General features: G+C 35.6%; 1 protein-coding gene across 1 annotated transcript in view; it reads left to right on the top strand.

Annotated features, from left to right (window-relative positions):
- The window catches only part of LOC149782265 (uncharacterized), a 231,580-nt gene that overhangs the window by 133,889 nt on the left and 82,415 nt on the right, over positions 1–15,276 (top strand). The window lies entirely within an intron of this gene.

Raw genomic sequence — 15,276 nt, 5'->3', positions numbered from 1 at the left:
CCACAGCATCCAATCAAAATTAAGTTTAACAAATTTGAATACTGTTCCTACATGATCAAGACAAGGGGAGCATACAACTTGGACTGATATAACAGTCAGGTTTTTGCTGGTCTGCGTTTGTACAAATACCTTTCACTCAAATACACCTATAATGGCTTCCCTCTAGTACATAGTGAAACTTGCGATGTTAAACATACAAAGTACCCTCTTAAGTCAATTGCCTCCACCATTTCCGGTTGATGTACAATGCACCTCTGTTACATGCTATTGGTTAGTTGGCATTGCATACTAAGGCAGGAAATTCATTAAATCCGATAGATGCTGCTAGGACAAAGCACTAAAATATCTGTTTGATTAGCCAAGGTGTAGAAAAGGTTATCATATTGGAACCTTGGCTAGCGAAGATGTGGAGGTCCGAGTTCCCATAGGCAGATTTAGTTTGTGGCAGGGATATCCATGGGGGTACATGTAATACATCATATACACACACGTATTTATACCCATGCTTCAAGTAGTGGATGGTATATAGGGTCTACTGTGTCTGTCCATCCATCCGTGTCCAGTGTGTCTGCCCATCCTCCTTGTTTAGGCTTTAACTCTGTACTACATGTACTGAAATCAGATTCACACTATAGGTGTATCTTGGATAAACATGTGTGGCATACCAAATATAGTGACTGTGGCCTACTTATTGAATTTATAGAAAGAATTTTTGTCAATCACTTTGCATCTGACATTAACCCCTTCACTACTACACCTCTTGATGTCCAATACACAATCTGGTGCATCTTAGACTATACATGTGTCATGCACCAAAGCTGAATTACTGAGATCTGTTTTCCAGGGTTTATTTAAAATTGTCTGAAACTTGTGTACATTTTTCCAGTCTCAGTTGTAACCATGATGCTAATAAACCTGTTGACATCGAACTTTCACTATAGGTATATCTTGCAATGTACAGGTATCATGCATCAAAACTGAATCACAGTGAGTAGTGCGATTTATAGGCATTTTAGACCAGGTTTTTTTATATAGGTCACTGCCTTCTATCCACCATGACTTGCTCAATGAATGCACAAACCCATGGATTGTGATTAGTGAAAGGACCAATATGTAACCATACAAGAGAACAGTCATGGGATATAGAAGGCAGTTACCACTAAAACCCTTATTATGACACTACTTATGGTAAATGATAATGATCTGCATGGAAAAGTTTTCAGTCAGGCCTATATTATTGATTGTGGCTTTACTACAAAAATGGGATTACTGATCACCACTACACACAGTAACCATGGATATTTTCTGTTGCAGAGAATTTTCTTTTTGTAACAGAGAATATTTGGTAGTAAAGAATTATGATGGTATATACAGTGCAGTGTTCCAGCTAAGCATAAAAAGAGGGGTGCTATGCCCTGTCCAACTTTTTTTGCACCCCTGTCAGATTTATGATGCCTTTGAACACCCCTATCAAATTTAAAAGCACCCCGATCAATCACTTTCAAAATTTAATTCTGTTCTGGCACCATGCTCTTGGCCGGCTTTGCCACAGCTGTGCCACTGGTTAGCTTCAGTCTTTATTGTTAAGGCTCATTGATGTGCGTGCAATCACGCTTAATTATTCTGTCATTGTGCTGTGTAGTACTGTATTAGAAAATGCCTACTGCAGGGAGAGTTCGTAATTCATTCAAAAAGATGAGATCTAAGCAAAAGAGGAAAGTGACAATATTTTCGGTAAGTGCATTTTATTTTCAATTTATTCATGAGGTTGAAATGTTTATTTTATTCCAATTTGATACCACTATCCTTGCTCCATCATCAAGAGCCATTGTCTTGGTAAACTAAAACAATTTATGTTGGGTATATGTTGCTTTAATATGAAAACAGAAAACTACAGACATAATTATCAGTGAGCATTAGCCCTCAATTTAATTTAATTTATTCTTTTTTCATTTATATTCATCGTTGATTCATTGTGAAATTGACTCTAATTTATTCAGAAGGTAGACGTATTTCTTTCTCAACGTCAGTACATTGATGAAATGCAATACGAATGTTGATTTGCCTTTATAATAACTTTAACATAACTGACAATTACAAGAATGATGTTTTAACAAAATGTAACTTCTTTTTTTTTAAAATATATTATTTGCATTGTACAGCAGTGAAGGAAAGAAATTATTCTTTAAGTTTCATGGTTTTAATTTTTATGATATTAATTTTCCAATTATCATATATGGTGTGGACCATAAGGTCATTTATTATTATTATTATTATTATTATTATTATTATTATTATTATTATTAATATTATTATTATTTATATTATTGTTGTTGTTGTTTTTGTTGTTGTTTTATTATTATTTTTATCACAAATTTGAAATTTTGAACGATATAAATATTATTGGAGCATGAAGAGTAACATGACCATTCGTATTTGTTTTAGATTTTCTCAAAAAAAAAACTACCAAGGAAACCAGGACAGATGAGATGGCAACAGACCCAGAATCTGTAACTTATAATGAAGAAGAATCCTAGCTTTTAGTTACATATTGGCTGAAATAGTGAATAGTTTGTGTTATGTATATTTGATTTAATTATATCTGATTTAATATATATTTATTTCAATTTAATTGTTTGTTGGTCAGTTTTTAAAAAAAAAATTCATTACATGCTATTATAGTGTAAATTTATTCATTGGAGATGATACTTTTTCCAGAAAATAGTTTGACCTTGACTGTTTTAGTAAACACCAGTTGTTGACCGAGATCCTGGCCTTGATTCAAAATTAGTTACAACCATGTAAATAAGTGTTTAAGATGCAAACAATTTTTTTTATTTTTTTATTTTTATTTCTTAGAGTAAATGATTGGTTTTCTTCAGGGCTACACTGGGTGTATGTGATCTTTAACAAGTACATAATTTCAGTGAGGTTCTGGAACATGATCATGTGATGCCCTAGTGCTAGACATCACTATAAACTGTCACACTGCAGACATCATAGTGATATGACTGAAAATTTTTTAAAGCTACATTAAAAATCCAAATCACACACACACACAAAGACAGCTCTTATGAAAATTTATTCAGATTTCCAAAACCGGAGTGATATTTGTTGTTTCTACAAGGAACTGTAGACTTCAGCACTACAGATTACAGCATAAATTATGTCTTTGTCTTCCATCTTGGATTCTTTGTCGGGACTCGAACTTGAAATCATTAGAACATTTTATTATTAGGACTATTTAAATTTTATTCATGGATTATTCTTGGATTATTTTTGGATTTGATTCTTAAAACTGTAAGTTCATATTTTTTCATTTTTACAGAATTTTTCCAGGGAAATAAAATTATTATATTTTTCAAAGTTTGTTGTTTTCACTCTTTTTAAAGCTTGTTGAAAGAGTTTCTTGTGTTACTGTTTATTCGAGCCTCAACACGTAACATTTGTGAAATAAATGATGTTGAGTTGAAATTACTTATTTTTTTCTCTTTTTCATTGGTTACTATATGACATCCAATCACACATGAAGTGCTCTGATTTAAAACGTTGTCCAACTGCACTCAAGGAACCCTGTTCAGCACACCTTCGTTTGAAATCCTAGCTAGAACACTGCAGTCTGACCCCACTAGAGCATGCTCCATTATTACTTGAATTTGGATATAACACGATTGATTCATGGCTCTCAAAATTTCATATGCATGTATTTTTCTCATTCACAAAAAAATAAAATATTTTTCTTCTTAAAAGTACAAAAAATGACATGTAAAAAGTTTACTATCAATTTGGGGAAGAGATCTTGTATTAATTCTAATATAGGATGATCATGTTGTGGCTGTATTTTCATATACATGTATTTTTCTCATACATGAAAAGATTTTTTTTTCTTCTTTAAAGTATGAAAAATAAAGTGTAAGAAGTTTATTCAGAGATCATGCTGGGAAATTGATTTGTTTTCATTGCTGGCAAAAATTATACCATCTGGTGATTTTTTTTGCAACAACATTGTTGGCTGTTTAAACTTGTATCTACAGTCTTGGGTTTGGAGTGGGGAAATTCAAATGCACCATAAAAGGAAGCTGCATACTTGGGTATAAAATGCACTGGAATCTATCTATTGTTTCATAAACAAATCCTTTGTTCATATTGACGAACCATCTTAACAGTGCATTGTTATATCATAAACCACAAGGGGCCTAGGCATCCCAGTTAACTCCCAGTCTACTTTTCAGTATTGTAGTTTTTTCCAACTTTCACCCATGCTACCATGAACAGAAACATGCCAGCCACAGTTGGCAAAATTATTAATGAAACTGCTCAACAATGACTGTTAGATTCCAAAGCCGCAATGTATATCTGATTCACTGATTGTAAATATGATAATGGGAAGTGGTGCTTTTTTACAAAGGTATTAGACAAAAATTATCAATTCAAAGATACATCAGATTTTGCATTTGACATGGGTGTTGCTGTGTTGGTGAATCAAAGCAAAAGAGATTTTTGGTATTATTCATACCTGGCTGAAGTCTCTGATCAACAAAAAATAAAATTACAAGTGCAAGACATGTCTAGATTTTTTCTTCCATGTGAGATCTTCTTGAAAATTGAGGGAAAACTTGTACTGCACTACCATGCCAATTATGGTGCTGATGCCCTTGTTGGATTTGTCAACAATAGTATCATGGCATTGTTCAACAGTGCAAGATATTTCATCAATGGAAAGGAAGTCAAAGCAATTCTTGACTGTATTGACATTGCCACAATGATTTCCTGACTCACTAGATACAGTGATGATTATGCGAGATTTGCTGGTCCAACTATGATGTTTATCAAAAGGTACATCAAATCATGCAGATACATTTAGGCACCCTCAAGAACATGCCAGTGTGGCTTAGATTAATGTTGCAGATGTAGAAGCCGTGGTCATTAACACCAACCCAAATTTCAACTCTGGATTTTTGCATCAGCTACAACTTAAAAGAGACTTGTTGAGGTTAATGTGTGCGTACTCACATATTTGGGTTCTGAAGAAATGTTAGCAAGCTTAATTTTGGAGCTAAATACAGAGTCACCTTATTTTGTAAGCATGATGCCAACGATGCAATTTGGCATACAGGACATAATCCAGGTTTTATTGTGTTGTCAACATTAACATTTTGGATATCCTTTGCTAACCCCTTCCCTGACTACAGAATCATGTTTGTTATTGTTTATGCAATCTGGAACTGCTTCAGTGCCATCATTTCTTGAACATACCACAGAATGATGCACACCCACTAAGCAGTACCGTGGGACAGTTTACATGGCAAAGAATTATCCAACATGGTCTACCACACACACAAAAAAATGAATATTCATGGCGTTGCAAACTACAGAGTGAGATAATCACATAAAGAATAGTAAGTTGGTATTTGAAAAACTAGGAGTGTCTGAGTTTTTTTAGCAGTTAAGTGGTTATCAGGAACCTTTTGATGAAATTTTGCTGAACAAGACAGATAATCAAACCACGTGCTTATAACAATCTATGGTTGTATACGAACCCTCATATAAAAATTGATGGATGTAGACAAATCTGGATATTATTTCTTTATTGTGTAAATGACTGCTATTAATTACATGGGGATTTTTGGTATTAAATTAGTTGCACCAATACAATCAATGGAAGAATTTGCTGATAGTCTTGAAGAAGCTAAAGTATTAAAATCTCAGAGTTCTTTATTTTTAGTCAGATCCCAATAACAAGACATTTAAACCTTTTTTCAGTTGCGCGCTCATTTAAAATCAATAAAGGTGAAAGAATAGAGATACAAAGGTTAAATATTGAGGATCATGGGTACTTAACTGTCTTTTGTAGGTGACTGGGCAATTTGGAGTAGACAGTTCGGAGTGGATGATTGGAGCAGGACAATTTGTATCAAGTCAGTTTGAGTAATTTTAAAAAATCAAAACCATTGCAATCTATCATCAGATGAATTACTTAGATGGATTAATATCAGTTGTTCAAATTGATCATTGATGTCTACACTGCCTATTAAGCTATAATGTTAGTTTGAAGATTTATCAAAAATTCTTTGGAATTTTTATTTTTATTTAGATGGTTTCACATTCTTTGCAACTTCCTAACAGTTATCTCTGTCTTCTTAAACACACTTAACCATCGATTTTTCACTCAAGCACTGCATGCATAAATGATCATAATTGTATACAATTATTGGCATTGTGATGGTCTCACTCACTATTCAGGCATGTACTGTTATGAAAATCAACCAAACAGGATCATTTCCAACAGAATTTTAATTAAGAATTATGGTATGTCTGGCTCAGAATTATGGCAACCAGAGTGCTTTTGATGGTATTATATTTGAAAAGTATACATCTGTAATAAAAAAAATATTGAATTATGCCACAAAAAATTTTGTTGACGGAGAAAGGATAAAGAATGCTTGTCCATGAAAGATTCATATACACAACTGAAATAGCAAAGAATGAGAAAAAAACAGGAGATGCTGTGATCGCTTCTGTTAAAGCCGATGTCATATGGGAAATGGTGAGATCACAGAAGGACCGTTTAAACACCCATACTCATCTTCAGCTGGTGCAGTGGATAGTTTGTGTGCTGGTACAAATTTGAAATGAAGAGTGCAGGAATCAGTCAGCACACATTATACATGAGTGAAAGTTCTCTATCATATGACAGATTCCATCTTCAGAATGTTCCCACAGGTTGATCTTCCAAATCATGCAAATTCATTGTTGTTTTTTTTGGGGGGGGGGGGGATGGGGGTTAAAGTTTGGAAAATGTTTAGTAGGAAAAAAATCATTGCTTAGCAATACTAAATTTTGAATTTATGATTTACTGTTGAGTGAGCAAATGGAAGTTTTCTTGCAGTAAGTGGATGAGACACTCGGCTGATTCAATACCTTCATGGATATCATTCTACTATTGTTTTCTCTATCCTTCCACCCCCACCCCCTTGCTTCATAGAAAGAATTTTTTAAAAAATAATTTGTTGTATTATCATGGCTTGGTAGTCATCAGTGAGGATGATTGGAATGTTACCTATGGTAAATTGCTAAACAAACAGCACACTTCTTTTGCCCAGATTGAAACTTCAAAGAATAACCATCTACTTCTCCCAACTGTTGGTCTTATATGGAAGAAAATGTACTGTCTATTTTAGCAGCTTTATACAGTTTATATTTGCTTTTCAACTTTCATGGTGAGAACACTCCAGATGTACAGTCATTTAGAAAAGAAAGAAATAACCAGTTTGATCCCAACAGATTTGTACTGAATAAAAAATAAAACACCAGGCACTGTAATTTTTTCAATATTTAATTTACATTACAAAATTTCAGAATATCTGATCATATTTTTTGAGTTATCTATTGCTGGTACATGTTTCTTTTTTATGCTTACTGTTAATGTTTGAGCATTTCTGAAATACATGTACATGTACCAGGAGTTTCTTAGCAGCAATCATCTGATTCATCTTCTGCATAATTATGTGCTGAGATAAAGGAAGCACAATTTTGTTCAAAGTATATAATGAGAAATTTACATATTAATGATTCAGTGGCTGTATGGATGTCAAAATATACATTAAGAAATTTATGTATTAATGATTCAGTGGATGTATGCATCATATTAAAGAATCAGAATTTTGGTTCATTCAGTTACAATTTTCATGCGAAAATATAGTGTCAAAATTGCTCCTTTTTAGCTTCCCGAGGGCTTTGCCAACCTAGGACCCCCCCTCCTTTGCAGGACTTTGCCTGGACCCACAAGGTGGTTTAGGCATCTTCTTTGTCCCCCAGCCTACTTTTCAGTATTATGGTTTTTCCAAACTTTCACCAACAATTTCCAGCTTGAATTAAGCTTGACATGGATTGTTTATCGACATCAACTTTTGGAAGCACCTGAAGGTAATGATATTTCTTTTGGAACTTTGCCAAATGGGAGGCGGTCAACCATTTTTTCGCCAGGAAGATGGATTTTTGCTATATGTAGCAGATGCTGAGCTTGTTCCTGGTGGAGAGCTCAGTATGGTTTGAAGATGGTATGTTCAGAGTAAGACCTGCTGGATTTACTCAGTTGTATGCAATTCATGGTCTGTGCAATGGCTTCAATATCAGTCATGTCTTTGCCTTGCTACCAAGAAAACCTGAATTAATGTACATAACACTTCTTACAAAGCTATGAGAACTCAAACTACATTTGAATCTTCAAACAGACATTGTTGATATTGAGAGAGCAGCAATGAATGCTTTCAGTGCTGTCTATTTGACAAATATTCATGGGTCCTCTTCCATTCTGGTCAAGTGTATCTGAAGAAAAATTCAAAAATTGGGTTTTGCTTCAAACTACAACAGCAATTTCCAGTTTGTCATGCACATTCAGATGTTGTACATTTGGCATATGTATCCATCTATGATAAGATGTGTCTGTATGACCTGGATTCTCTCCCAGACTTTGAAACTCTTTTCAACTTTTCATTGGAAGAAAACAAAGTCATAGAGCCAGAGTTGGTGTTCTATTCCTGGTCAAGATATGGGGTTGCTTCAAAGCTGTTGAGTCAGAGGTTCCTCGCAGCAACAACTCACTTTAAGGATGGCACAGTGCAAGATATCCAAATTGTTAATCCACAGCTACCAAGATTAATCATTAAGCTATAGAAGGAACAGAATATAAACAGAATTCACATAGAATGGGTACTTGCAGGTGAAGCTCCTCAGCTAAAGAAAAAGAAATACAGAGATCTTGACCATCAGCTTTGTGTGGTCTTCATGGATTAAGAAAATTGTTCATCATTGGACTACTTACAAGGATGCAGTCACAACATAAACTTACTGGCTTAAACATTCAGTGTCTTGAGTTGAAAAATACAGTCATGCATGTTAGCTGACATTTTAAGATTTAACTAATTACCTATATTTGGAGATAGTAATGTTTCTTTTATTGAAAGCCAGATAATACTTTATTATTACAATGTTGCATTGCATATAATTGTTATCAATAATAAAAATGTTTCATTTCTGGTCACCTTTTTAGTTAAACTTACTACATGTTAGCAAATTAATCTTTTGGCCCCAGACTGTCAGCTCCAAATTGTAATGCTCCACATTGTCCACCCTTAGTTGTCTGCTCTAGTTTGTCCACTCCAAATTGTTCACTGTGAATTGTCCACTCTAGAGTGTCCTGTTCTGAATTGCCCCAGCACCGTTTGGTGTTTGTGTTTAAGATTAGGTTTGTATATCTATATTGTGTGTTTCATTTTGTTCATGATTGTAGATTGTAAGGGTCATATTCTAAACAACATTACATAGCTTCATGATTATGGGTTGCATTTTAAGATGATGTCATTTTTTGGGTAAACATGTTTAAGTGACCTTTTGATCTTGTTTACAACTTAGAATGTTCTGGTAATGAACTTTTGAACCTTGTCCTGGTTCTCTTATTGTATCTTAGTTTTTTATATAAAGGTAGTGATAAATAGAATTCCTGTCTTAAACATCTGTTGTGGAATCAGTCTTTAGTTGTGTTGAATTATTATTTGAGAGAATTTATTTATTTCAATTATTCATTGGAACTACAATGTGCTCATTGACTTTAGGATAAAATCACCATTTTGGGATTTTGTGAATTTATTTAAAGACATTCTGGATTGTTTCATTATGATATATCGTGACTGTTGAAACATTATCACATATAAGGCTACTGACACATCAGCACATTCAAGATTTTCATTCGTTTGGAACATCACTGGAAATCATTTGGAACACTCTACTTTTGGACTTTAGATAGAACTTTTTGGGCAATATGGGATTTAATTCACAGTACTGTAAGTTCTTTTTAAATTTTCACTTTGTATTCTAGGATCTGAAATAAATTATTTGTTGAATTGTACAAAATTTGTTGCTTTTCACCTTTTTCAGTTACTTAGTTTACGAGCATAGAGTCTGAACAATTCTGACCATGGTGATGAGGTTGCTGAATTTGCTGACAAATGATTCATGACCTAACAAAGAGTGCCAACAATGATAGTGATTTTGTTCCACTTGTTGATACATAACTGTATGAAAATGGTGTTACCAGCCTCTCATATTTGCTACAGTATAATCTTGCTAAGAGACTGTTGGAACCATCATGATGTACAACTGCCAACTTGACATAAGCTTGGAATCATTGTATTAGCACATGAAAATACCTGATTGCTGATGTACTACCAGGTGTGAAAACACTCAGGGATTGGTTCTACAAGGATGAAGTGGGATTCACCACTGGGGTTTTGTCCGTTATGGTATATCATTGCCTTCTGTACCCCTGACTGCTCTCTTGTCTGGTCATATATTAGTCCTTTTCACTACTTACAGTCCATGGGTTTGTACATACAAATGTGGCTTTTTACCAATATGAGCAAAAGTCATGGGGTATCAGTGACCTATATCAGTAACCTTGGTCAAAAACTCCCATAATCACACTACTCTGTGACCTATTTTCGAGAACTTTCATATATCATCATTTCTGTGCTGTAATTCCAAAACCTTTGTACATATTGCCACCAAACTTTCACTTCAGGATTTATTCAATATGGTGTACGAATTGTGTCCATTCTCTGTGTCTCGACTGTAGCCTCTTAACTACTGTATATACTCGCTTATAAGTCTAAACTGCCCCCCCCCCCCCATTTTAGGGCTGCAGAAAGCAAATTTCTCTATGACCCTCCTCCTATAAGTTGAGGTGTATTTTGCTAGACAAATCCATCAGCAATAGGTAACATGAGGTCAGTGAGTCGGAGTTGCACTTGGGGAAAAAAAAACAAGTCAAACTGAATAGATGGATATAAATAGGACCAATAAAGACAAAACCAATAAAGAATAAATACATTTTTATTAGTGAGTTGAATATTTACAAATAAATTGTCAACTTACAATATGTCCATCTTCATGCAATATATTAATTCCAAAAGTATTATAATAAGCAAAGTACAGTCCTCACTTTTGTTATTCACACTAATTTCATCTGGTGGAAAGCACAAGAATTTACCGTTGGAGTTGCCAGATAAAGTTCTGAATTCCTCCACTGTCATCTGGTCGTCTCAAGCATCATCTGAGCTCAGATTCCCCATCTGATTATGTTGAATGAAATCACTGAAGAGTTTGTTATCCTCCATCCCATCCATTGCATTTGGAAATACCACATTTCTTGAATGATTTGACCACCATCTCATCTGGAATTTCCTCTCATGCATTACACACCCAGTGAGATACTAATTCATTCCCTGGATGCTTCACATTTCCTGCCTTAGTAAATTCTCTGGGCCCATCTGCAATTGACCTGTGCCACAGTTTACATATATTTGCCTTGAATGGCTTGTTTAGGCTAACATCCAGTGGCTGTAGTACTGTTGTGGTGCCATCAGGGATAACAGGTTCATATGTTTGATGTCGTCACAACCTTTGTTTCACAGGCTGCATTAAATGTGCCTGAAACACCAGTCATTTAAACCAAACTCCCAATTTGCGTAAGGGCTTTTTATTATTTGAATTTCTTCAGGGGTCTGGCACTGTCAACTAGAAATGACTTTCTTTTGTGCCAGTAATGCACCTATTTCTCTAACACATCAAATTCACATTCTGAAGCACTATTGTTGTTTTTCTGTTCAAAGTCAAGTAAAATCTGTGCAAAGTCAATAACCTTTAACTTAAATACTCCTTCATATGCATTACATTTTCTTTTCCCCATATATTAATTCTGTGAAAGTAAACAAGTTTTGCAACTCGCCCTGTATGATATCTAAGTGACAAAGTACTCTGTAATTGACAGAATGCTATTCATAAACTTGGACCATTATTTATGTAGAGGTTGAGCTTGGGGTCTGTAAGAGATACTTTGATCATACAGTCTTTGAAATCACATCAAAGGATTGCCACAACTGATCAGGTATCAGTTGCGCGATATGTTCAAAGGGACTCAAAATGGCACTGAACAAATATTAAATTCATGACACACTAGATAGTCTTTACAGAGAAAAACAATAATAGTGCTGCAGATTGTCCAGATTCTAAAGGATTTAAGGTCACATTTATCTAATTAGCAACACTATCAGAAAAATGTGAATTGAGAAAACAGTGCAAGTTTGCCTTTACAACCTAAGGGAGTAAGGTCAGATCTTTTTTTACATCGTGCTTATAAGATGACCCCATCTCTGCATTAATAGATATTTTTGGTAAAAAGGTCAACTTATAAGCAAGTATATACAGTACTACTATACCTATCAAAATCAAACTTGCACTGTGCATGCATCTTGGAATGAGCATGTATCAAATACCAAACTGACTTCTCTTTCTGGATGTGACAAAAACTGTTGTAATCATGTCTTTGGGTTCTAATACCAGTCACTATCCACCTATTGCCTTTAAACTTACACTGAGGGTGCATCACATGATGAATGCATTACACATATAAAAACTGGGTCATTGTGACTTCTTTTTGAGAATTTTGAGTATTACTTTAAGATGGTGTGTGTGCAGTCATTTTCACACACTAAGGCCTATTGCCACCAAACATAAATTGTAGTTACATCTTGGTTTTTTATCTTATATTTCTAATGTGAGCAACTGCTTGGCCTTGTACATCAACTTGCTGAGTGGGAGTGGAGCCACCCCTCAGCAAGATTTTACTCTCAATCTGAGGGTAAAGACATTCATTTTGGTGGTTTAGGTGTGCACAACGCACCCTGTTTAATTTCACATTGAATGGGAAACAGGAGCCACCACTTCACTTTACTGCATGCACTGCATGCTGATTAATTCTCATGTCTGGAAGAGGCAGGGGAGGAGAAGGTGCTGGAGGAGGCATTATTTACATCATTGGAGGGCCCCAAGTATTCCAGGTTGTAAATTTTGAAGTTTATTACCAAAATTAAAATGTTTTGTTCTTGGATAATTTGGAAGTAACTCTTAAAAGAAAAATTCTGTACTTATGATAGATTATAGAAATGATAGAGTCTGTCAAAAAGTCGTAAGTCTATGTTTTATTTTTGTGTTTGCAATCAATGTCACCTTGTGCAACAGGGCCTGATGGTTTGGGTTTATGGGTGGGTTGTTTTTGGTTACTGTTGTTTTTCCTGTCGATCACGGCAGAGGAAGATGTTTGTTTTTCTAAATTAGTTACCACATTGTGTGATGGACCCTAATGGTCTGGACTTAATGACCACCTTATATTCTTAACTTTTTTTTAAAGCCAGGTTTGTAGGTCCTATGGCAAGGTTGCTGGTGGTGAATCGAGCGTTACCACCTTGTGTTGTGGGGCCTTATGGTCTGAGCTTAGGACCACCTTATATTGTTTAAGTATATTTTAAGGTCTGAGTGAGTGTTTTTCCTAGTTTTTGGATTGATTGTTCACTGAGCCATTGATAGAAAGAGTAAGTTGTTAGGAGGCAGAAAGATGCATGTTTGTTAATTGATGGTGTATATTTCAGGATTTACTCAGTGGAATTTATTTGTGTTTTGGGTTTACTATTGTTTTCCCTAGCAACTGTTTTGGTTGTTCTTGTTGTTATAGGGTTTAATGCCATTTTTCAGCACAAGAGAGGCTATACATGGTGGCCAATGTAAATAATGGAGGAAGAAGCCGGGAAAACCCCAGAAAGAACCACTGACCCACGAGAGGCTACTAGCAAACTTTCTCATGTACCCACATTGGCCAAGCCTGAGACTCGAACCCATGCAGACAGAGGTGAGATGGCAGTGATCCGTAACGGTGAGCGCTTTAGACCACTCTGCCACTCAGAGCCCCCATATTGGTTGTAGTCGTTGCTATAGAGCTGTATCTTGTGACCACCCTATTTGTTTTATCATAGTTTGGGAGGTGGGTTTCCCAAGGCACTTTTCTTCTTTGAGTCGTTGCAATAAAGCTGTGTCTTTTGATCACTCCAACTGTCTGTTTTGTCATGGCTGGGGAGGTGAGTTGATATTGTTTTCAAAATTTCTATTGTTGATATTTGGTTTATTTTTGTGACAGCTATGGGTTTAGAATTGTCCTTTTTTCCCAATGGCAGAAACAAATTCCAGGATGTTCTTGTAGATGGAATTGATATCTTTGTTGCCTGGTTTCATTAGTTCTGGACATGTTGTGGGGGCTTGAATGCTTGTTTGCTTAACTTGGAAATGATGTCTTTTGACGTTGTATTTGGGGTACTTGTTGATAACATGTTGCAGAGTTTCCGGGATAGGGCAGTGTTGGCATCTAATGCTCACTGTTTGGGCCTCAGTCAGGAATCATCCAAAGCTACTTGCTAATAGTGTTTTACCAGTTTTTAATCTGGCGATGACTTTGGCATCATGTGGGTTTGCCAGGTTTGGGACTGGGGCATTCCTGCAGATTTCATTTTGAATGTGATATAGTTTGTGGCCTGTATCACCATTATCACATTCTTTCTGCCATTTGTCATTGATTTTGTGCCTTATTGTAATTTAGATTTCCTGGATGCTGTGATCTAGTTGGTGTATAATGAGCTTGTTGAATCTGTTTCTGACATCTTTATCGGCCCCTCAATTTTATAGCCCTTAGTTTCTTGAGGTTGGTCCTGTTTATTCCTATATTTGATGGCATTAAAACTTATTATTGGAATTTCACACTTCTATGGTCCTGGGTCTGGAAATCTTGTGGTATACACTTGTATAATGGGAATGCCAAGTTCCCTTTGGAGGTTGTGTAAATTTGGGACTAGTTTGTGTTTTAATTTTTTTTTGCATTTTTCGATTATTACTGTGGTGGGGTGCATTGCATCATAGACTGAGATCCTTGCTGCATATCACAGGATTAACTCTTCCTGTTGTAGCCTGATTTGTGGTTCCACCACTAAGATCTGTAGCTCTTCCCCAGAGGTGTTTCTGTGAGCACCGGTGCAAATAGCTAGAGCATGGTTCTGAATCCAGTCTAATTTCTTTGATAAAGTGTGGCCGGCTGAGGCATAAACCTGGCACCCATAGTCCATTTTTGATCAGATTAGTGTCCTATATGATGTGAGACATCTCACAAGCTCACCTCTGTGTTCGCCCCATGTTGGGTGCTCATCAAAATACATCCCTAAGAATTTTGCTACTTTTTTCGAATTTTACTTCTCTGTTGTTTAGGTATAGTTTAGGTTGGTCCCTACATATGCTGCTTTTTGGTGAGAACATTACACCTACTGTTTTGCCTGGGAAGATTTTGAAGCTCACCTATTGGCCCATTTCCCTATCGTGTCTATCCCAGCTGTAATCTGCTCA

Source organism: Sinohyriopsis cumingii, chromosome 15, assembly GCF_028554795.1.
Source record: "Sinohyriopsis cumingii isolate HCF-2022 chromosome 15, ASM2855479v2, whole genome shotgun sequence".
In the NCBI taxonomy this organism is placed as follows: Eukaryota; Metazoa; Mollusca; class Bivalvia; order Unionida; family Unionidae; genus Sinohyriopsis; species Sinohyriopsis cumingii.
This window is presented reverse-complemented; position numbering and strand designations above follow the sequence as displayed.